This window comes from Pseudochaenichthys georgianus, chromosome 21 (genome assembly GCF_902827115.2).
Source record: "Pseudochaenichthys georgianus chromosome 21, fPseGeo1.2, whole genome shotgun sequence".
Lineage (NCBI taxonomy): Eukaryota > Metazoa > Chordata > Actinopteri > Perciformes > Channichthyidae > Pseudochaenichthys > Pseudochaenichthys georgianus.
In genome coordinates, this window is record NC_047523.1 from 14,236,319 (window position 1) to 14,254,851 (window position 18,533).

At 45.6% G+C, this 18,533-nt stretch overlaps 1 protein-coding gene across 3 annotated transcripts in view; it reads right to left on the reverse strand.

Annotated features, from left to right (window-relative positions):
* Window positions 1-18,533, reverse strand: part of LOC117466535 (partitioning defective 3 homolog B-like) — a 291,025-nt gene that overhangs the window by 101,980 nt on the left and 170,512 nt on the right. The window lies entirely within an intron of this gene.

Sequence of the window (18,533 nt, forward strand, 5' to 3'; positions counted from 1 at the left end):
AGTGTTACACATTGATGACACTATGCTACGGATTTAAACAAATGATTTAAATGTAGTCGTTTCAGGCGTTGCTGTTTATTAACATACATGTTTGAGATATTGACCACTGGAATGTGAGGAATTTAAGGATACATCTTTTTAAAAATAGATACACAATAATTAACAAGCATATGCAGAGTGGCTTTGCAATGCACTGAGCAGTGGAATAAATGGTGGATAAGTAGTTCAATAAATTAGAAGGAGGCAGGCAATTGCACTCTGTATAGCCTAATCTAAATTAAAAGATGGCATACACACAATAGACTAAGAGGCCCTTTAAGTGGCCACATATCAATACTCAAACCACACCACTCACTACAGTGTGTGAAGTCAGCATCAACAGTATACTCAGCACTACTGGACACTCATTACCTGGACAATGCTTTCACACACACACACACACACACACATACACACACCTGCCTTCAATTTATAATGAAATATAAATGAATACTCTGAATCAGAAACAAGTTTAATGCCTTAAAGAAATACACTTTGGTCAGAAATCAAAAATGCATCGTACAATGCACGGGTAAATGCATCAAATGGCGTAAAAAAGGAAAATATTTACATTGAGATATGAAGTGTTCTCATTCATAACACTCCGTTCGATGTCTCACTATGGGATGCGCCTCATCGCGGAGCAAACAGAAGCATCAATCTCATTACGCCAATCCTGATTGGCTGGTGATCTTGACGTCAGCGTCACAACGCATGCGTCATTCAAACACCTCTTCTCGCTTCAGAGCACATCTCACAGTAGCCAGGCAAGCTTCACTGTCCACAGACTGAACCCAAAATACCATTTCGGTCGACGGCGCTAGCCGGCTACTCCTTCTGCTTCGCAGGAAGACGGTAGTACTAACGCCGTTAGTACTTAAAAATCGACCTCGCCCTTCTCTACGAGAAAGTAAGGTAGGTCTGATTTTTTCAAGCTAGCAGCACACCTGTTGCTATCTCGCTCCCTCTCTACCGACACCACGGTAGCGAGGAAGTTTTTCTTTTCTCTTCTCCACGGAGGGGAAAAGGATTATAAGAGGAGCATACTGTCAAACCAGTCAGTATTCTCTGGGAATAAAAGACCCACACCGTCCTTTTTTCTCCGGATTAAGGACAAGGTGGTAATACCTTTTTTCCCATCCCACCTGTTGAGAGCGGGCCCTCTCCACGCCACGAGGCGACAAAGATGGGCGCCCCTCTCCCTCACACAAGAGGAGTCAGGGACTCGGTGGCTCGACTCTGCGGCTGTGGGTTGAAGATCTCGGGCACAGACACATACCAGGTCTGTTCGTCCTGCCTCGGGCTGGAACACGCCCGAGGCGCTATCGACAACCCCGGCTCATGCAGACATTGTGTCCGCTTCACAGTCAAGAGCCTCCGCCGACGGCTAGCGAGACAAGCTAGCCTGTCGGAACAGGACCCCCCCATGTCCATGGACCCGCCGGCCGGCAGTCAAGACACGGGGGCGTCCGCCACAGAGAGCGAACCCCTCTCCGTGTCGGTCTGGGGCTCATTATCAGCGATGGCCTCAGAACCGGAATCCCGCGCCTTGGCAGGCCGGGACCCGGTGACGACAAGACACGCGGGAACGGATTCCCGCGCTTTACCAAGCTGGGGCTCCCGGTTAGACCTCACCATGGTCTCACCCGCGGAGGATGTCCTCGAGTTGGATAATGAGGAGGACGATGAGGACGCTCCTGTCCGAGTCAGATGAACAAGAAGAGGACACCTTCATGTCATCGGCCCAGGCGGCAAAGCCTGGAGCGAGGGCTGCTCTCCCGGGCGACAGCACACCAGCTTCGCCCGGTCTGAGCATGAACCTGCAGGCCGTGTGCAAACGCGCTGCGGTCAGACTCAATGTTCCGTGGCCTGAAATGGCCCAGGAGACCTCCATGTCCCGCTACGAGGGGAAGCATCTTCCCCAAACAGCGGGCAAAGGGAGGCAACTCCTCCCGGTTTTTCCAGAAATGTTGGATGAAGTGTCGGTCTCGTGGAGAGACCGGCCCTTCAGCAACAAGGTCCCAATCCAGGGTGCCTCCTCCCTGGACTGCGATGGAATGGAGAGGCTCGGCCTGCTCCGCACACCGCCCATGGAACCGCTTCTACACTTCTACCGAAGGTGGGCCCCTCACCGAGCAGGAACCCCACGCTGCCAGCAAAGGCGGACCGCTTTCAGTCCACAATGACTGAAAAGTCCTATAAAGCTGCAGCGCTGTCCGCCAGGGCCCTGAACGTGTCCTTGCTGCTAACCGCCTACCAAGCGGAGCTCTGCGAGGACCTGTCGGATAGCCCGGGGGCAGCCACTCTGGACGAGATGGCAGCGGTCACGGACATTTGCCTCCGTGTCCAACGCTGCGCCGTCCAGGCCACGTGCAAAGTAATGGGGATCATGGTGGTGCAGGAAAAAGCAAGATGGCTCAACCTCACCAACCTCCCTGACCGAGAAAGGGAAGATGTGCTGGATATGCCCATCGTTCTCGAGGGAATTTTCAGCTCCGCTCCGCTCCGCCCTCCATGAAAAGGAGGTGTGAGACGAAGAAGAAGGAGGACGAGGCACTCCACCTCTGCCTCCCTCGAAGGGTCCAGCCGCTGCCCTCGCAGCAGCAGTCCTTCACCCAAGCGAACTCTGCCTGGTTTAAAGCACCAGTCAAGCAGAGGTCGCAGCCCACCCCGAGTCCCCAGCCCAGGCTGGAGACAAGGGCAAGTTGGCCGAGAAAATCTCCGGTTCCGGCTGCAGCACATGCTCAGCCAACCCAGAATTTCGGCCAGCAGTCGAGGAAGAAGAAGCGAGCGGCGTGACAGCCCCTCCTTCTCCCCTCCGTGAATGTGTTCCCGCCGCCTCGAGAGATGCCTAAACACCATCCTCAAGTCCGCACAAACACATGTCACATGTTGATTGATTCATAAAACATTTGCCGCTGACGCATCCAGGCTTCAGGCCGAGGGCGCAGCTCAAAAAAAAAAATGAAAAGAAAATCAATAAAACCAATAAACAGCCTGCCAATTCTTCCCCTTTTGAGAGCAGCTACGGCATCTCTCAAAAGGCGGTTTATTGACCGGTAATCCGGCTGGGGCTTTAAGGGCACCACCGTCACGCGCAGGCGCAGTGCCGGCTGGAGCTGTGAGGGCACCACCGTCACGCGCATGCGCAGTGCCGGCTGGAGCCGTAAGAGTGACATCCCAGCTGGCTCTAAGGAGCATACAGCAGGAGATACTCACGACATCTGCCTGGGCTTCTCAAAACAGTTATACTTTATCTGTTTTCACAAACCCAGAGAGAGTCAACCCATATTCTGGAGAGAGAGGTTCTCTCTCTCCTAGAAAGAAGGGTTTTATCTATAATGCCCGCCGAGCAGAGTCAGATTACGCAGACAAATGTCCTCGTAAAGCACCCGCTCAACATGGGTCTCATAATAAAACTAAACCCCGCGCGCCACGGCGTGCGGAGAGTATTGGTTATTATGTAATGCGTAGTGGCACTACACCCGACTTTTCTAGTGTGGGACGCGCCTACGGGTGCTGTCCTTTCACGGAAGGTGGTTACCACGGACGCATGTCAGACAGGCTGATAGGGTATTTACGAAGGTCGCCCGGTGAGGGGTCTCTGGAGCAGAGACCTCCAGCGGGCGCACGTAAATTACCCGGAGCTTTTAGCGGTGTTCCCCACCCTAAAACGCTTCCTGCCTTCTCTCAGAGGACACCATGTCCTCGTGAGGACAGACAACACGATATCGTGTATGAACCGCCAAGGGAGGTTGCGTTGTCTCCAGTCACACACACTGGCACACAAACTGATCCCTTGGAGCGGCAGACGTCTCCTCTCTCTGAGAGCGACGCATGTACCGGGAGTTATGCACCTCTGGACAGAACTACTGTCCAGAGGTGCACCACTCTATGCAGACTGGACTCCACATCCAAGGATCGTGAGTACGATGTGGGTGCGTTACGGCGGAGCCGCGTTAAATCTGTTCGCATAAAGAAAAATGCTCAATGACAGCTGTGCTCTTTAATGCACGATTTAAACGCACTGTTAGGCGGGGACGCACTCGTACACGATTGACCTCCGGGTCCTCTGTACGCGTTCCCACCCCTGGCTCTGTTACCCCCAACTCTGGCCAGAGTGAAGGAGCAACGCCACACACTTACTCTGATGTTTCCGCCCGCAACGTACGGGCTGGCGGAGATATATCAGCTGTTGTGCGGGCAGCCATGGCAGCCCCCACCACGCAGGGACAGATTGTCTCAGGCGGGGGGGGGGCGATCCTTCACCCACGCCCAGAGCGCGGGGCACTATGGGCCTGACCCGTGAGTGGTACAATCTGAATACAGTGGGACTCCCTCAGAAGGTGATAAACACTATTCAGAGTGCGAGAGCTTCCTCCACCAGGTCTCTTTACGACTGTAAGTGGAGGGTGTTTGAGGAGTGGTGCCTTCAAGAAGGACACATCTCTTTTCAATGTCCTGTCGGGGTGATTTTATCATTCCTACAGGACTTGATCGATAAACACAGAGCTTTCTCCACGATCAAGGTGTACCTGGCTGCTATTGCTGCATGCCATGTGGGCTTTGAGGGTGAGACGGCTAGCCAACATCCTTTGGTTTGCCGTTTTATGAAGGGAGCTCGCAGGCTCCTCCCTGTCTCCAGGTCGCTGGTGCCCTTATGGGACTTGGCAGTGGTTTTAAATGGGCTCAGAATGACCCCATTTGAACCCCTGGAAGGAGCTGACATGACACATCTGTCACTCAAGACAGTGCTGTTACTGGCCCTGGCATCCGCCAAGCGGTTCAGCGATATTCATGAACTGTCTGTACATCCCTCATGCACTCAGTTCGCCCCAGGGCAAACGAGAGTGTTGTTGAAGCCCAACCCTGCCTTTACACCAAAGGTGGTTGGTTCGTGTACCGCGATTGACATTGAGGCATTTCCTCCGCTGCTGGTTTCCTCCGGGGAGCAGCAGCAGGATCTGTTGTGTCCAGTCCGGGCTTTACACACATATATGGACAGATCAAAAGAGCTTCGTCTCAATGACCAACTCTTCGTGTCCTGGGCTAACTCTCACAAGGGCAAGCCTGTTACTAAGCAACGGCTCTCCCACTGGATTGTGGAGGCAATTGCTTTGGCCTATACGAGTCAGAATTTGCAAGCACCTTCGGGTCTGCGGGCTCACTCGACTCGGGGCCTGGCTACATCCTGGGCTTTGTTCAAGGGTGTTTCCATCCAAGACATTTTGTCCGCTTTTACAGGCTAGACGTCTCCGCTCCAAGCGTGGCCCGAGCAGTGCTGGGCACCTTGTTGAGTCGGGACTCTACCTGTTAAATTCTGGTTGATCGGTGATTTTCGAGATAAGCTCGTCTGGCAATACGGGAGCTACAATATCCCATAGTGAGACATCGAACGGAGTGTTATGAATGAGAACTATAGGTTACTTACGTAACCCCAGTACTCAGAGTAACATGAAGTGAGATGTCTCACCAGACGGCCCTCCTTGCTATGGTGATGCGAGAAGAGGTGCTTATTTTGAATGACACATGCGTTGTGGCGCAAGCTACTTATAGGGGGTGATTTCCCCTGACGCTGACGTCAAGATCACCAGCCAATCAGGATTGGCGTAATGAGATTGATGCTTCTGTTTGCTCCGCGATAGGCGCATCCCATAGTGAGACATCTCACTTCATGTTACTCTGACAACTGGGGTTACGTAAGTAACCTATAGTTTTAGTTGTTCCTTCTTAATCCAAGATAAAGATTTATGGCACTGAAAGTAATATTGATATAGTTATCAGGAGCCATTAGGAGGACAAAAAGCTGAGGCTAGGAAGAAAAAAAAAAAAAAGGGGACTCCTAATAGAAGCTCATTAAACTCTACACCCCAGCAGCTACACTGTGAGTAGGATATGGTTAATTGAGCCAGTCAACACTGCTAAATAGTTAATATCTCCAATGTGCAGACCGTGACCTTATAACACGCCTTATGTTTTATTTATCTGCTGAACGTATTGATGTATTACCCTCTGGTTTACACTTCCGCTACCCACTGCTACTGATGTTTTTAAAGTACCTGTTTGTGCATTATTTATGACGAGATTTGTGATCATTTAAAAATGTGTGACTGTTTTGTAGTATACAGTAGCTTGAGCATTGCTGGAAAAAATATGTAGTAGTGTGTGCATCTAGACCGGGTGACGACAATACCTATTGACGCAGCAACCACTGTAAGTTATATTCTTGTTTAATTAGACTTCTCCGTTTCATGTATTCTTCTCTGTATAATTGTTCTGTAGTTATTGTAGCTAAAACGGCGCTTTTGAGAGATTTTAAATCTCAGATCTGCTCACGTGAACCTGTTACACAGGTCTCAGTAGGCACTCAAGCCTGCATTACAATAGGCAGGGCCTCTCTGCTGTCGCCCATCAGCTGTAGAGTTAACTAATTAGTGTATCTCCTCATCGCTATAACCGGCCTGCTCTCGTCGCTCCCAAGTGCTCCACTGAGATCCAACATCTAGTTTCAGGTGGCCTGTGGAACTGCCAGTCAGCTGTTCCTAAGGCTGAGTTCATCTCTGGCTACGCCTCCCTGCAGACCCTGGATTTCCTTGCTCTCACTGAGACCTGGATTACTCCATTCAACACATCCACCCCAGCAGCTCTCTCCACAGCATATTCCTTCTCCCATACACCCAGACCCACTGGCAGAGGAAGTGGCACTGGTCTCCTGCTCTCTCCCAAATGGAGCTTTTCCCTCTTCGAGCTACCTAACTGCACTCCTTCCACCTTTGAATTCCATGCCGTCACAGTAACCCATCCTATACAATTAACCATTGTTGTTCTCTGGAGGAATTAGATAATCTCCTCTCACACATCCCTGAAACTGGCCCTCCCGCTGTACTTCTCGGAGACTTCAACCTCCAGACAGGGAAGACAGACGAACTAACATCTTTGTTAACCGCCTTTGCTTTCTCACTGTCTCCGTACCCACCAACTCATAAAGCTGGCAATGTCCTTGATCTCATATTCTCAAGGAACTGCACTACTTCTAACCTCTCTGTAAACCCGCTCCACACATCTGATCACTTCTTCATTTCATTCTCTCTACCCCTTTCCAAACATAACAAACTAATCTCTTCTTATCCTGCACCTGTCCGCCGTAACCTCCGTTCCCTCTCCCCCTCTACCCCTCTACCTTTGCCTCATCGGTGCTCTCAGCCCTCCCTTCCTCTGACTCGTTCCAACTCCTGCCTCCAAACTCTGCTGCAGAAACTCTCCTCTCTACTCTCTCATCCTCTCTGGACTCTCTCTGTCCTCTCACATCTCGGCAGGCTCGTCAGTCCACTCCTGCTCCCTGGCTAAATGACGCACTGCGTGCTAATAGAACCGTCTTTAGGGCAGCAGAGCGGAAACGGTGGAAATCCAAACACCATGACGACCTCCTAACCTATCAGGCTCTCCTCTCCTCTTTCTCTGCTTCGATCTCTCAGGCAAAAAGCACTTTCTTTCAAGATAAGATCCAATCTTCCTATTCCAATCCAAAAAAACTATTTTCCATCTTCTCCACCCTCTTGGACCCCCCCAAAGCCCCCCCTCCTCACTTCTGTCAAGCGACTTTGTTAACCACTTTGAAAAAAAGGTTGATGATATTCGCTCTTCTTTTTCTGACTCACCTTTACTCACCGCTGGGTCACCAGACCCTCCTTCCACCCGCACACTAACCTCCTTTTCCGCTCTCTGGCCAAGTGATGTTCTTACCCTCATTACCTCTGCCCGCCCCACCACCTGTCCTCTGGACCCTATCCCTTCAAACCTCCTTCAGACTATCGCTCCTGATCTTCTACCATTTCTCACCCATTTCATCAACACTTCTCTAACTTCTGGTCACTTTCAAAACAGTCTCAAGGAGGCAAGAGTAAACCCTCTCCTAAAGAAACCCACTCTCAACCCGCCTGATGTTATAAACTACAGGCCTGTCTCTCTCCTCCCGTTCCTGTCTAAAACACTTGAACGCGCTGTCTTTAAACAACTCTCCTGTTATCTCCATCAGAACAACCTTCTGGATCCGCACCAGTCTGGTTTCAAGGCAGGTCACTCCACAGAAACTGCTCTCATTGCTGTCACTGAGGAACTGCACACTGCCAAAGCAGCATCCCTCTCCTCTGTCATCATCCTTTTGGACCTGTCTGCTGCATTTTATACGGTGAACCATCAGATCCTCCTTCGCACTCTCCAAGAACTTGGAGTTTCCCTTCTCACCTGATACCTCAAAGACCTCATTAGCCCACATGGTTTTTCATACCACTGCTACGCTGACGACACCCAATTAATTCTGTCCTTTCCCCGCTCAGAGACCCAGGTCGTCGCACGCATCTCTGCTTGTCTAGCTGACATCTCTCAGTGGATGTCCGCTCATCACCTCAAGCTAGGGCTGGGTGATTTTTTCGGTTTTCACGATTAATTTGCATTTTTACTTTCCTACGGTTTGTGAAATGGCTGAACCGAAAAATCGCGATTTTAAAACATTTCTAGACTCCGCAGATTTGTTTTGCTTTAAGGGACTCCGTAGTAGCTTACTCTCTCACTTTCCAGAACGCGCACAAAACTCAGCCACATTGCCTGTGACTCCCCGATCTGCAGCTCTGCCCGATCTGCTGTTGTTATGCTGTGTTCGTTGTTGAGCATAACAGAGGACTCATACATTGTACATTACATATATAACTAAACACGCCTTTTCTCCTCCTTATCTCTTTCATGACTTTTCATTTAATATGGTTTTGAACACTGTAATCAATACTCAATACAGGAAAAACTTCACGGCTGGTTTCATTTCTGGTAGTTCCGGATGTTGTCTCATGCTACCCACGTCTGTAAACAAACTTATTCAAATAAACTGTACCTTCATTTAATATTCAGCAATAATAATTAGGGCCGGGACTTTAACGGGTTAATTACGATTAATTAATTACACAAAAATTAACGCGTTAAAAAAATTAACGCATTTTAATCGCACTTTAATCGCACTTATTTTTGCACAGCGGAACGTTTCTCACTGGATGAGTTTCAGGCGTACCGATTATACTGGAGCACCAACTAACGTTCATGACTTCAGCATGGGACTTCAAACAACAACAAACCACGGTGAACAATAGTCAAACATGAACGAACAAGCTGATGAGACCGCTTTGGTCGGCCCGCGGATGGGACATTTTGTTTTAAAAAACGGACGGATGGAAGCGTCGACAAGAGCCGCAGCTCATCAAGCCTAAAGTATCACCTACATGCAAAGCATGTAGCAGCTAGCGTGGATGTTAGCCCGACTCCGAGTGCAAGGAAACACACCCTGACCCAACCCATACTCAACCAGATGACTGGTTTCAGGGCCAGGATAAGTAAGTCCACGTCTGAGAAAATAACCAGCTCACTGGATTGTCACTGGGCTCGACATTAAGGACTGCCCGATGGCCCGGGGCCATCTAGTATTTAGCTCGGGCAATGAAGCCTCACCTGCTGGTTGCCCGATCGGGCAATCTATTATGCCAGTATCATGCAGCTCGCGGATCTAGTAATGAGTGACCCGACAGTAAAACTAAACATATCTATAACTAGTTTAGGTAGTTTGAGAGGTAATTAAAATAGCTACGTGTGATATTCTAACCTGAAGTGTGTGTGTTGTTCCGCTCACCGCTGCATGTGATGCAGAGCTGCGTGTCGAGTCTCGACTCGTCAGCAGCAGCTGATCTCTCTCTCCCGTCAGATTAGACTTCACTCGCGTTTCTGTCCATATCGATCAGATCCAGCTAGTTCTAGCTAATGATAGGACTACCTGCTTATTAAAAGACAACTACACAATAAGTGTCGCTATGCAACTGGATGAGGCCACAAAGTATAGCGCAGCATTATGCATTTGTTTACATGCCCACCGGAACCCCGAGGCATTACCAACAGATCAACGCACAATCAACCCATACAGGACATCTCTTTCTCCACATTAAGTGTTAGACATTAGAGTTGACTATTCTTGTCTGTCACATACTCTTCTTGTCTGTCACATAAGTGGCGCAACTGAAGCGGTATTGCTCTAAAGGGAAATTATTTTGACTGAAGATATTTAGATTTGCCGGCTAACGGGAACTCTGACGTGTGCTTCGCGGATGCGCTCGGCTCCTCTCGACTGCTGCTCGGGTCTGCTCGGTCAGCTTCCGGATGAGGAGGCATTCGTTCGACCAATTTACAGTAGTTAACATTACAAACATTTTTAACAGGGGCCATAATAGTGTAAATAATGTTTGTTTTGGCAGTTATAACTGAATGTAATGTTTTCTACTTTTTCCATCTGGGAAGGCATTTGCCTTCATCAGATAGAAAGTGTTTTGACCAACAACTTAAGTGTTCTTATAGCTATGCAGGAAGCGAGCAAACACAAACAAGAACAAACAAAACAAGTGAAATGAAGAATACAATTGAAATTGTACAATATAATATTGTGGTGGTTCATCTTATAATTCAGTCTAGAGAATGCACCAGACAACATCTAAGACCTGCAAAAATAAAAAAATGTCTAGGGGGAGGCCCCCCCAACCCTTCGTGCCATTTCGTCCGCATGCATTTTTCAGGGCAATCTCTATTGGGCTCAGGGCCATCTGTAAATTAGCTTAGATGGCCCTGTGCTTAAAAATGCGATTTTAAAAAATGCGATTAAAATGCGATAATTAATTACAAAGCCTCTAATTAATTAGATTAATTTTTTTAATCGAGTCCCGGCTCTAATAATAATATCTCGACATCTATACAGTAGTTGTAGTGTTGAAATCAGTAGGTTTCGGTGTGCAACACTCGTGTCATATCGCTACTAAATTCACCTCTATAGTAAATGGTATATTAGCCACATGCTTAAATGCTAACCGGAGATGAAGGATTTTCAGAATAAAAGCTTAACAACTGCGCACGAGAAATTCTGGTTTTTCAGTATAAAACAGCATTTAAACTGACGGTATGTTTAAGGTACTTTATGCCATCAAAAACATTTGATTTTAATTTATAACACTGTGCGCATGTGCAGAGCTGCAGATCGGGTAGTCAACATAGCCTACTACAATCACATTCACCGCTCACCGACAGATGTACCATAAAAATGTCCACGAACACAGATGAAGAACTCATTCCTAAAAAGGTGCTACTTCAGTTGTATGGAAGTGCTTCGGGTACAAGCGGTCATACATAGACAAACAACTGTTCTGTGTAAGGTCTGTAGAAAGACAACTTCCTAGAAAGTTAAAGGGATGTTATTTTGTTTGAGGGTATTTTTTTATTATTAATTTCATTATCATTATTTGTTGCATTTCATTTTACAAGTTTTTTCAGGGATGGCCTACAAGAGATTTTTTTTTCAGTTTGATTTAAAAAAAATCTTTGCACATTAATGACAGCCAAGTGCCGTGGTGCTGTTTTTATTTTATTTTTTTTATTCTTGAATAACTGATTTGTTCACATAGGCCTAGACTACTTGGTAATCTCATTTCTTTTTATTGTGTTAATAAAGAAAATATGTATTTAAATGTTGCCCTGGTCTGGTTTGTTTAGAAAAAAACAGAAAAAATCGAGGTTTAAATCGAAAATTGTCCATTAGTATTTTTAGGCCAAATCGCCCAGCCCTACCTCAAGCTCAACCTTGACAAGACTGAACTGCTTTTCCTTCCGGGAAAATATTGTCCCACTCTTGACCTGACTATCAATATCGGCACCTCTGTTGTTTCCCCGACTCAGACTGCAAGGAATCTGGGTGTGATCCTAGATAACAAACTGTCCTTCACTGCAAACATCGCTGCTACAACCCGCTGCTGCAGATACACGCTTTACAACATCAGGAGGATACGTCCCCAGCTGACCCAGAAAGCGACGCAGGTTCTGGTCCAGGCTCTCGTCATCTCACGCCTAGACTACTGCAACTCCCTCCTGGCTAGTCTACCTGCATGTGCCATCCGACCTCTGCAGCTCATCCAGAATGCAGCGGCTCGTCTGGTCTTCAACCTTCCTACATTTTCCCACACCACGCCGCTCCTCCGCTCCCTTCACTGGCTTCCGGTAACTGCTATAATTCACTTCAAGACACTGGTACTTGCATACCATGCTGCGAATGGATCTGGCCCTTCCTACATCCAGGACATGGTTAACTGTACACCCCAGCGCGTGCACTACGCTCTGCATCAGCCAAACGACTCGATGCACCCTCACTGCGAGGGGGACCCAAGTTCCCATCAGCAAAAACACGTGGGTTTGCTATCCTGGCTCCAAAATGGTGGAATGAGCTCCCCATTGAATCAGGACAGCAGAAAGCCTGCACATCTTCTGCGCAGACTGAAAACTCATCTCTTTCGACTCCACCTCGAGCGATAGAATTACTAACAAAGAACTGCTAACAGAGCACTTATATACTAATAAAGGACTGGCTTATCTATAGCCAGTTGAGTAGCACTTGAAATGCTTGGCTCTATGAAACCTGATGTACTTATATGATTCTGTTTTCTTCAAAGTTTGTGTTGTTGTTGTTTCTCCTGGTCGAATGTACTTATTGTAAGTCGCTTTGGATAAAAGCGTCAGCTAAATTGCAATGTAATGTAGTATGTACACTAAGGTAATGTTTCTTTGAAATGTGGAATGGGAGGTAAAGGAGCATATTCACCACGTATAGGGGGGCTCAATGGGGAACGAATGGCGATAAGTGTGTGTGTGCAGTGTGATGGTGTGTGTTTGCCTCACAGGGGACAAGCCTCGCTATAATTACTGCTACCTACCTACTGGAGGCTTACGCTTTCCTTCAACTCTCCTTTCTTCCCCTCTTTCACCTCTCCCTTGTTACCTTCTTCCTCCTTTTTTCCCTCCATTCTCTCATTAACCTCATTTCTGTTCCTTTCCTATCCAGAGCTTACCTCCCCTTCACCCCTTCATCTCCTCGCCTCGCTCGGCGTGTCGCCCCTCGGTACCAAACACTTTCTCTCACAGCACTTAACCTTTGCCAACTCCTCCTCTCCTCTATGCTGTCATCCAGTTCCCTTTTCCTGCGTTTAAACAGTATGTGAAAGGCAAGAAAGGTATTAAGGTAAAAGCTGGATTACAGGACGTGTGTAATTACTTACAAGAGATATAAGGAATGATAGGAAATCGGACTCCTCTGATAAAAAAACTCTTTTAATGTCATCATTCCTTAATTCTCTGCCATTCTGAATCACCGCAGTGGAGGCTTTTTCTCCAAAAGGGTCATTTAAAAACGTGGACGGTACTAGAGATATGCCTGATTTACCAATTATTCAATGTTAAGTTATTTATTTGCCATTTTATTACTAATGTTTATATATTGTTTTCTTTGAAGAATACATTTAAAAGTGAAAAATTGGAGGGGGACTATAGGGTTTAATAGTAGAACAACAAGTACATTTCTTAGGCCCATCATACACACATGATGGGACGTTTAACATTTTACACGTTACGACATTGTCACCTGGGCAGAATTTCACGAGAGATATGAGAGTAAAAACAGCTGATTAACAGCCAGTCAGAATGAATAAATCACCTCTTGTTCTGCCATTACTGGGAACAGAATGATGTCTTATGAATATTCATGACGTAACACCACAATCTGTATGGAAGGTGTACGGCTACTCATTAGCATGCGAGAAAGATTTAATTAGACGTATACACAGGTTCTTTAAAGCCTCCATCTGTGTAGGAAAAGGTAGGAGGAAAAAAATCTGTCAACCATCACATCTAAAGTCTGACAAAGGACAAATATATCTTAACAATTATTGTTTCTTTTTCATGTGGATTTTGTTGGGCTACCAAACAGTTCCAGGTAAACAATGTGTTCTACCACAAAATCTGTGATACAAAACACCTCAATTATTTTCTGATGAAAAAAACAAATTATGCACCAAGAAGATTTTTAAACTAAACTCACTTTGTTCCTTGCCAGTCTACTTGAATATATGTCTAAATATCAGCTTTATCTAACAGAGCAACCGGCAACAGATGCAGTGTTAAAGACTCTGACAGATCGAACCAATATAACATTTTGACAGAATCAACTGTTGCCCTCTTGGCTTTTGCATCTTGCCCAAAGAGTCATATCTGAAAACCCAGCAAACACTACAGTCAATACACAATCTCATATGTTTTGCCTGTGTGAGAAGTAATACTGTAACCAATAGCAATAATAATCCTCATTCAAAAAGGCAATTCAGAAAAAACATTGGACAGAAGATAAACCGTCCAATGTGATGATTCCAACATTAAAACAAAGCAGCTTTTGCAGACCATTTATACACCACTCTCCCTCACCACTAAGCTTTGTTCACAATCGCCATGTTGGAATGATCAGATGAGATGAAGACAAAAAATGTAAAAATACTCCGTGTGTGCCCCTCGTGACTTAAAGTAGACCCTATTATGCTATATTGGAAAAAATATATTGTAGGGCTATACCTATACAAAACATGTCTGTGAAGTTTTTTGCTTAAAATACCAAACAGTTCACCCATTGTAGCCATGCCTCATACTGCTCATACCCCTGTTCAGAATTCTACTGGAGATAAAGTAAATTATGCTTTTTCTCTTGCGGGTTTATCACAAGGTGAGTTCTTTTTTTACTTCCTGCTTTTTAAACACATGTGCTCTACAGTACAGGTTAGCTCTGAGTGTTAGCGAGGCTTGCTAATGTAAACAAAGACGAGATTACGTCCAAAACACGTCAGGCATTGTTTCCGATAGCACTCTCTGTGGGTCCGCCGCCAATTTGACGTCATATCGGCAGGAAATCTGTATCCGCTCGGTGTTCCCCCCGTTTTTAAAATATTTGGGTACGGAGGAAAAGAGAGAGGGTTTTATTTTCTGACGCTGCGTGAGTTCCCCGACACACCGGGGACATATATGTATGTAGAAAATACATCCAAAAGTGCATTTTGCATGATGGTCCCCTTTAAGTAATTTGTTGGTTGATCGGCTGGGTGTACCAGGGCCTAAAAACAGTCTATCACTATAAGAAATGCTATAGTCACTCCAAATATTTCAAAATGTCTTCTGGGTACACCAACATTGCAGATGATGAGATAGAGTAAGACTGTACGAACATGACTGCTGTGTCATTCTGAGCCTTAACCCTAACCCTAGGCTTAATTTGTCAAAGACAGGTGCTGGTTGTCAAGATTAACATGCTTGTTTGTTCTTTTCTCTTTTAAAATGGTGTTGCCTGATTTATTCTTAGAGGGTTTTTTGATTTTTAACCAAAATGCACACAAAATAACTACCTTTTCTAAGGGAATCATTGACTGATCAAAGCAGAACAATGATGAGTTGGAAGGTAAAAAGGGGACTGATACCTCGTTATATTTTCATCACACTTAATTCTTAAACGAGGAGCTGACATCCTCGTGGATTCATCTTCTTATTACAGACACATGCATTTCCTAACATTCGGTCTATATGCTGTAAATGTATTATCTCTTCACTTTACACACGGCATCTATTGCACGTCTGTCCGTCCTGGGAGAGGGATCCCTCCTCTGTTGCTCTCCCTGAGGTTTCTCACATTTTTCCCTTTAAACTGTGGGTTTTCTCTGGAAGTTTTTCCTTGTACGATGTGAGGGTCTAAGGATAGAGGGTGTCGTTTTTCTCATACTGATATTCTGTACACACTGTGCTGTTGTATTTGCTGTAAAGTGTCTCTACTAGGCTATTTTTATTATATGTACAGCACTTTGGCTCAACCAAAAATCGCTTATAAATGTGCTATATAAATAAAACTTGATTTGATTTGATTTAAACACACACATGCCACATGCAATAGTGAACAGTGAGCGAACCTAGCTGACGGGCTGTTCCACACTTATGCTTCTGAATAGTACACAAGAAGAACAAGCCACTGACAAACGAGCAGAAAATGAGTGCAAACATCTGTGACTCTCACTTCACCTATTCATTCTATTCTTCTGATTCCTCTCACTCCCTCCCTCTGCCACTCTGTAGACACGCCCCCCTTTGATATCATTGGTAAATGGATCCCTGGGGGAATGGGTGATTGACAAGTCTGCTGCGATAACAAGCACATGCATGCAGACTGTCAGGATGTGCACATTCAAATGCAAGCAAACACACAGACACACTCGCTAACACTTGGGAGATGATTGACAGGCATGACATCAGTGCGTGACACTTCAATGACTTTCTGTCATGATGTTTGATTGGCAGCTGCTGGGTACTCCCCCCTCCTTTCAACCATTTGCTCTCTAATTATGAAACAATGACAGTAAATGTCTGGTCAAAAGACGGGTTTTACCTACTTAAAGAGCTCCAAACAGCTTCCTTTCACCACATTTCCCAAACCTGACCATATTGTTCGGCTGCCACGAAGTGGAAATGATTGCTAATCAAAAGTCCTCAAAACACTTAAATATCTCTATTCCTTTAATGTCAGTAAACTGTATCTTTCTTATTCATTTCTCTTTATTTATTTCACGTTTCCTTTGACTGACAAATTGGTGCCCGAGCAGATTTCAATGTCCTGCACAAATGTGAAAATCCGATCAAATACGTTGTTTATCATGGAGCTTTGAAACCAAATGATCAGAAGGCTATTTAAAGGATGACATCATCAAGGTATGAAGATGCTATTGAAAAAAAACCTCCATCAATGCCTTACGCAAATGCACTTCAGATCATTCATAGGGGAATCATTTTCACCAAACGTTATGACTGGAGAGATTTAAATTCCAATACATTTTGAACATAAACACTTTCTTATTTCCCTTTTTTGTTTCATTTTTAGTGCGCTGTATTTCCTATGTGTCCTCTTTTTACCTGTGTTCAAGGTTCTAGGCTTTTATTAGTCATACGTACATAGCTACAATGTAGTTATGACATGAACATCTTAGGTCACAGGTTCCTCCAACAGTGCAACACAATACAATGTGTTCACATTGTTGCACTTCTAAATAGGAATAACACAGTTTCTACAATGCCTTCCTGTAATGATTATCTTGGTTTTGGAATAATGAGAAGGGGAAAAATAGATATCCTTGCTAATCAGCAATGGGTAGGTAAAGCCCCCTCATCGCGGAGAAAACGGATAATGATCCTAAGGATGGAGCACTAATGGTGTAACTGAGGTAATGCATTATGACCAGCTGGAGAGGGGGAGAGGAGAAAGACACGGGGAAAACAAGAGGCAAATAATGTGGCACAGAGTGTAATTATTTGCCTCAATGAGAGGTAAAAAAAAAGCAGACTCAATGCTTTCAAAGAAAATGATGGGGCTCCATTTATAATCTGAAGTTATTTGTACTGTTTTGATTAAAAAACATCAAATAGTCGACATATACTGTATGTCCATGGACACAAAAAACACAGACAATTAGATGATGTAGATCAGTACAGCGTCACAATTACAACCAAGCAGACAACGGTGCATTTATTACCAAAGATTCTAAGAGATTCACACAATTTAAAAACTGAAAATGAACAGCATGCACACATAATTTACGAAGGCCATCAACACTTGCATAAACATGACGCACTGGCATAACAGCAGCGCCTGTCCCCTTCATGTTTCTGGTAGACCTTGTACATTTCCAGCCTCACCTCATAGATTTCCATATTTTCGCGATCAGCACACACGCACGCACTCACACGCACGCACGCACACACACACACACACACACACACACACACACACACACACACACACACACACGACAGAACGGCTCGGAGAACCATACTCTCATCCCATGTTAATTATGTTTGTCAAGCGACACACACACACACACACACCACACACACACACACACACACAGTGTGTCTGTCTGAGGAAGATTCATAGCTGCCACGTGCCAACTATATGACAACCATCTGACTGTGTGACCAATCATGTTTTATCACCACATGATTATTCATGAAGGTTGGACACACACACCACACACACACACACACACACACACCACACACACACACACACCACACACACACACACACAACACACACCACACACCACACACACACACACAACACACACACACACACACACAACACACACACACACACACCACACACACACACACACACACCACACACAACACACACCACACACACACACACGATTGGCACAACTGATTGGCAGGTGGCAGTTCACAGTAACGGAGCCAGCTGTCCACTTTAAAGGGCATTTTCAACAAACATTCACAGTCTGTTTTTAATGTCTGGGTTAAAAATGTGAAATTACAGTCATTCGATTCAACTTTTTCACTCTCTACACTCTTTATAAATGGAAACACCTTAATGTAATTTGGCCTTTCGGACTATAGCGGTTTCATAAGTAAAAAACCAATAAATGGAGTTCTGCAGTACATTTCAATAGACATCTGGTAATGGAAAGGGACAGTAATAGAGACTTAAGTGATGACATATTGTTGAAGGCCGACCCAGAAGTTATCATCATAAGGGCTGCCTCGCCAAAACCCAATGGG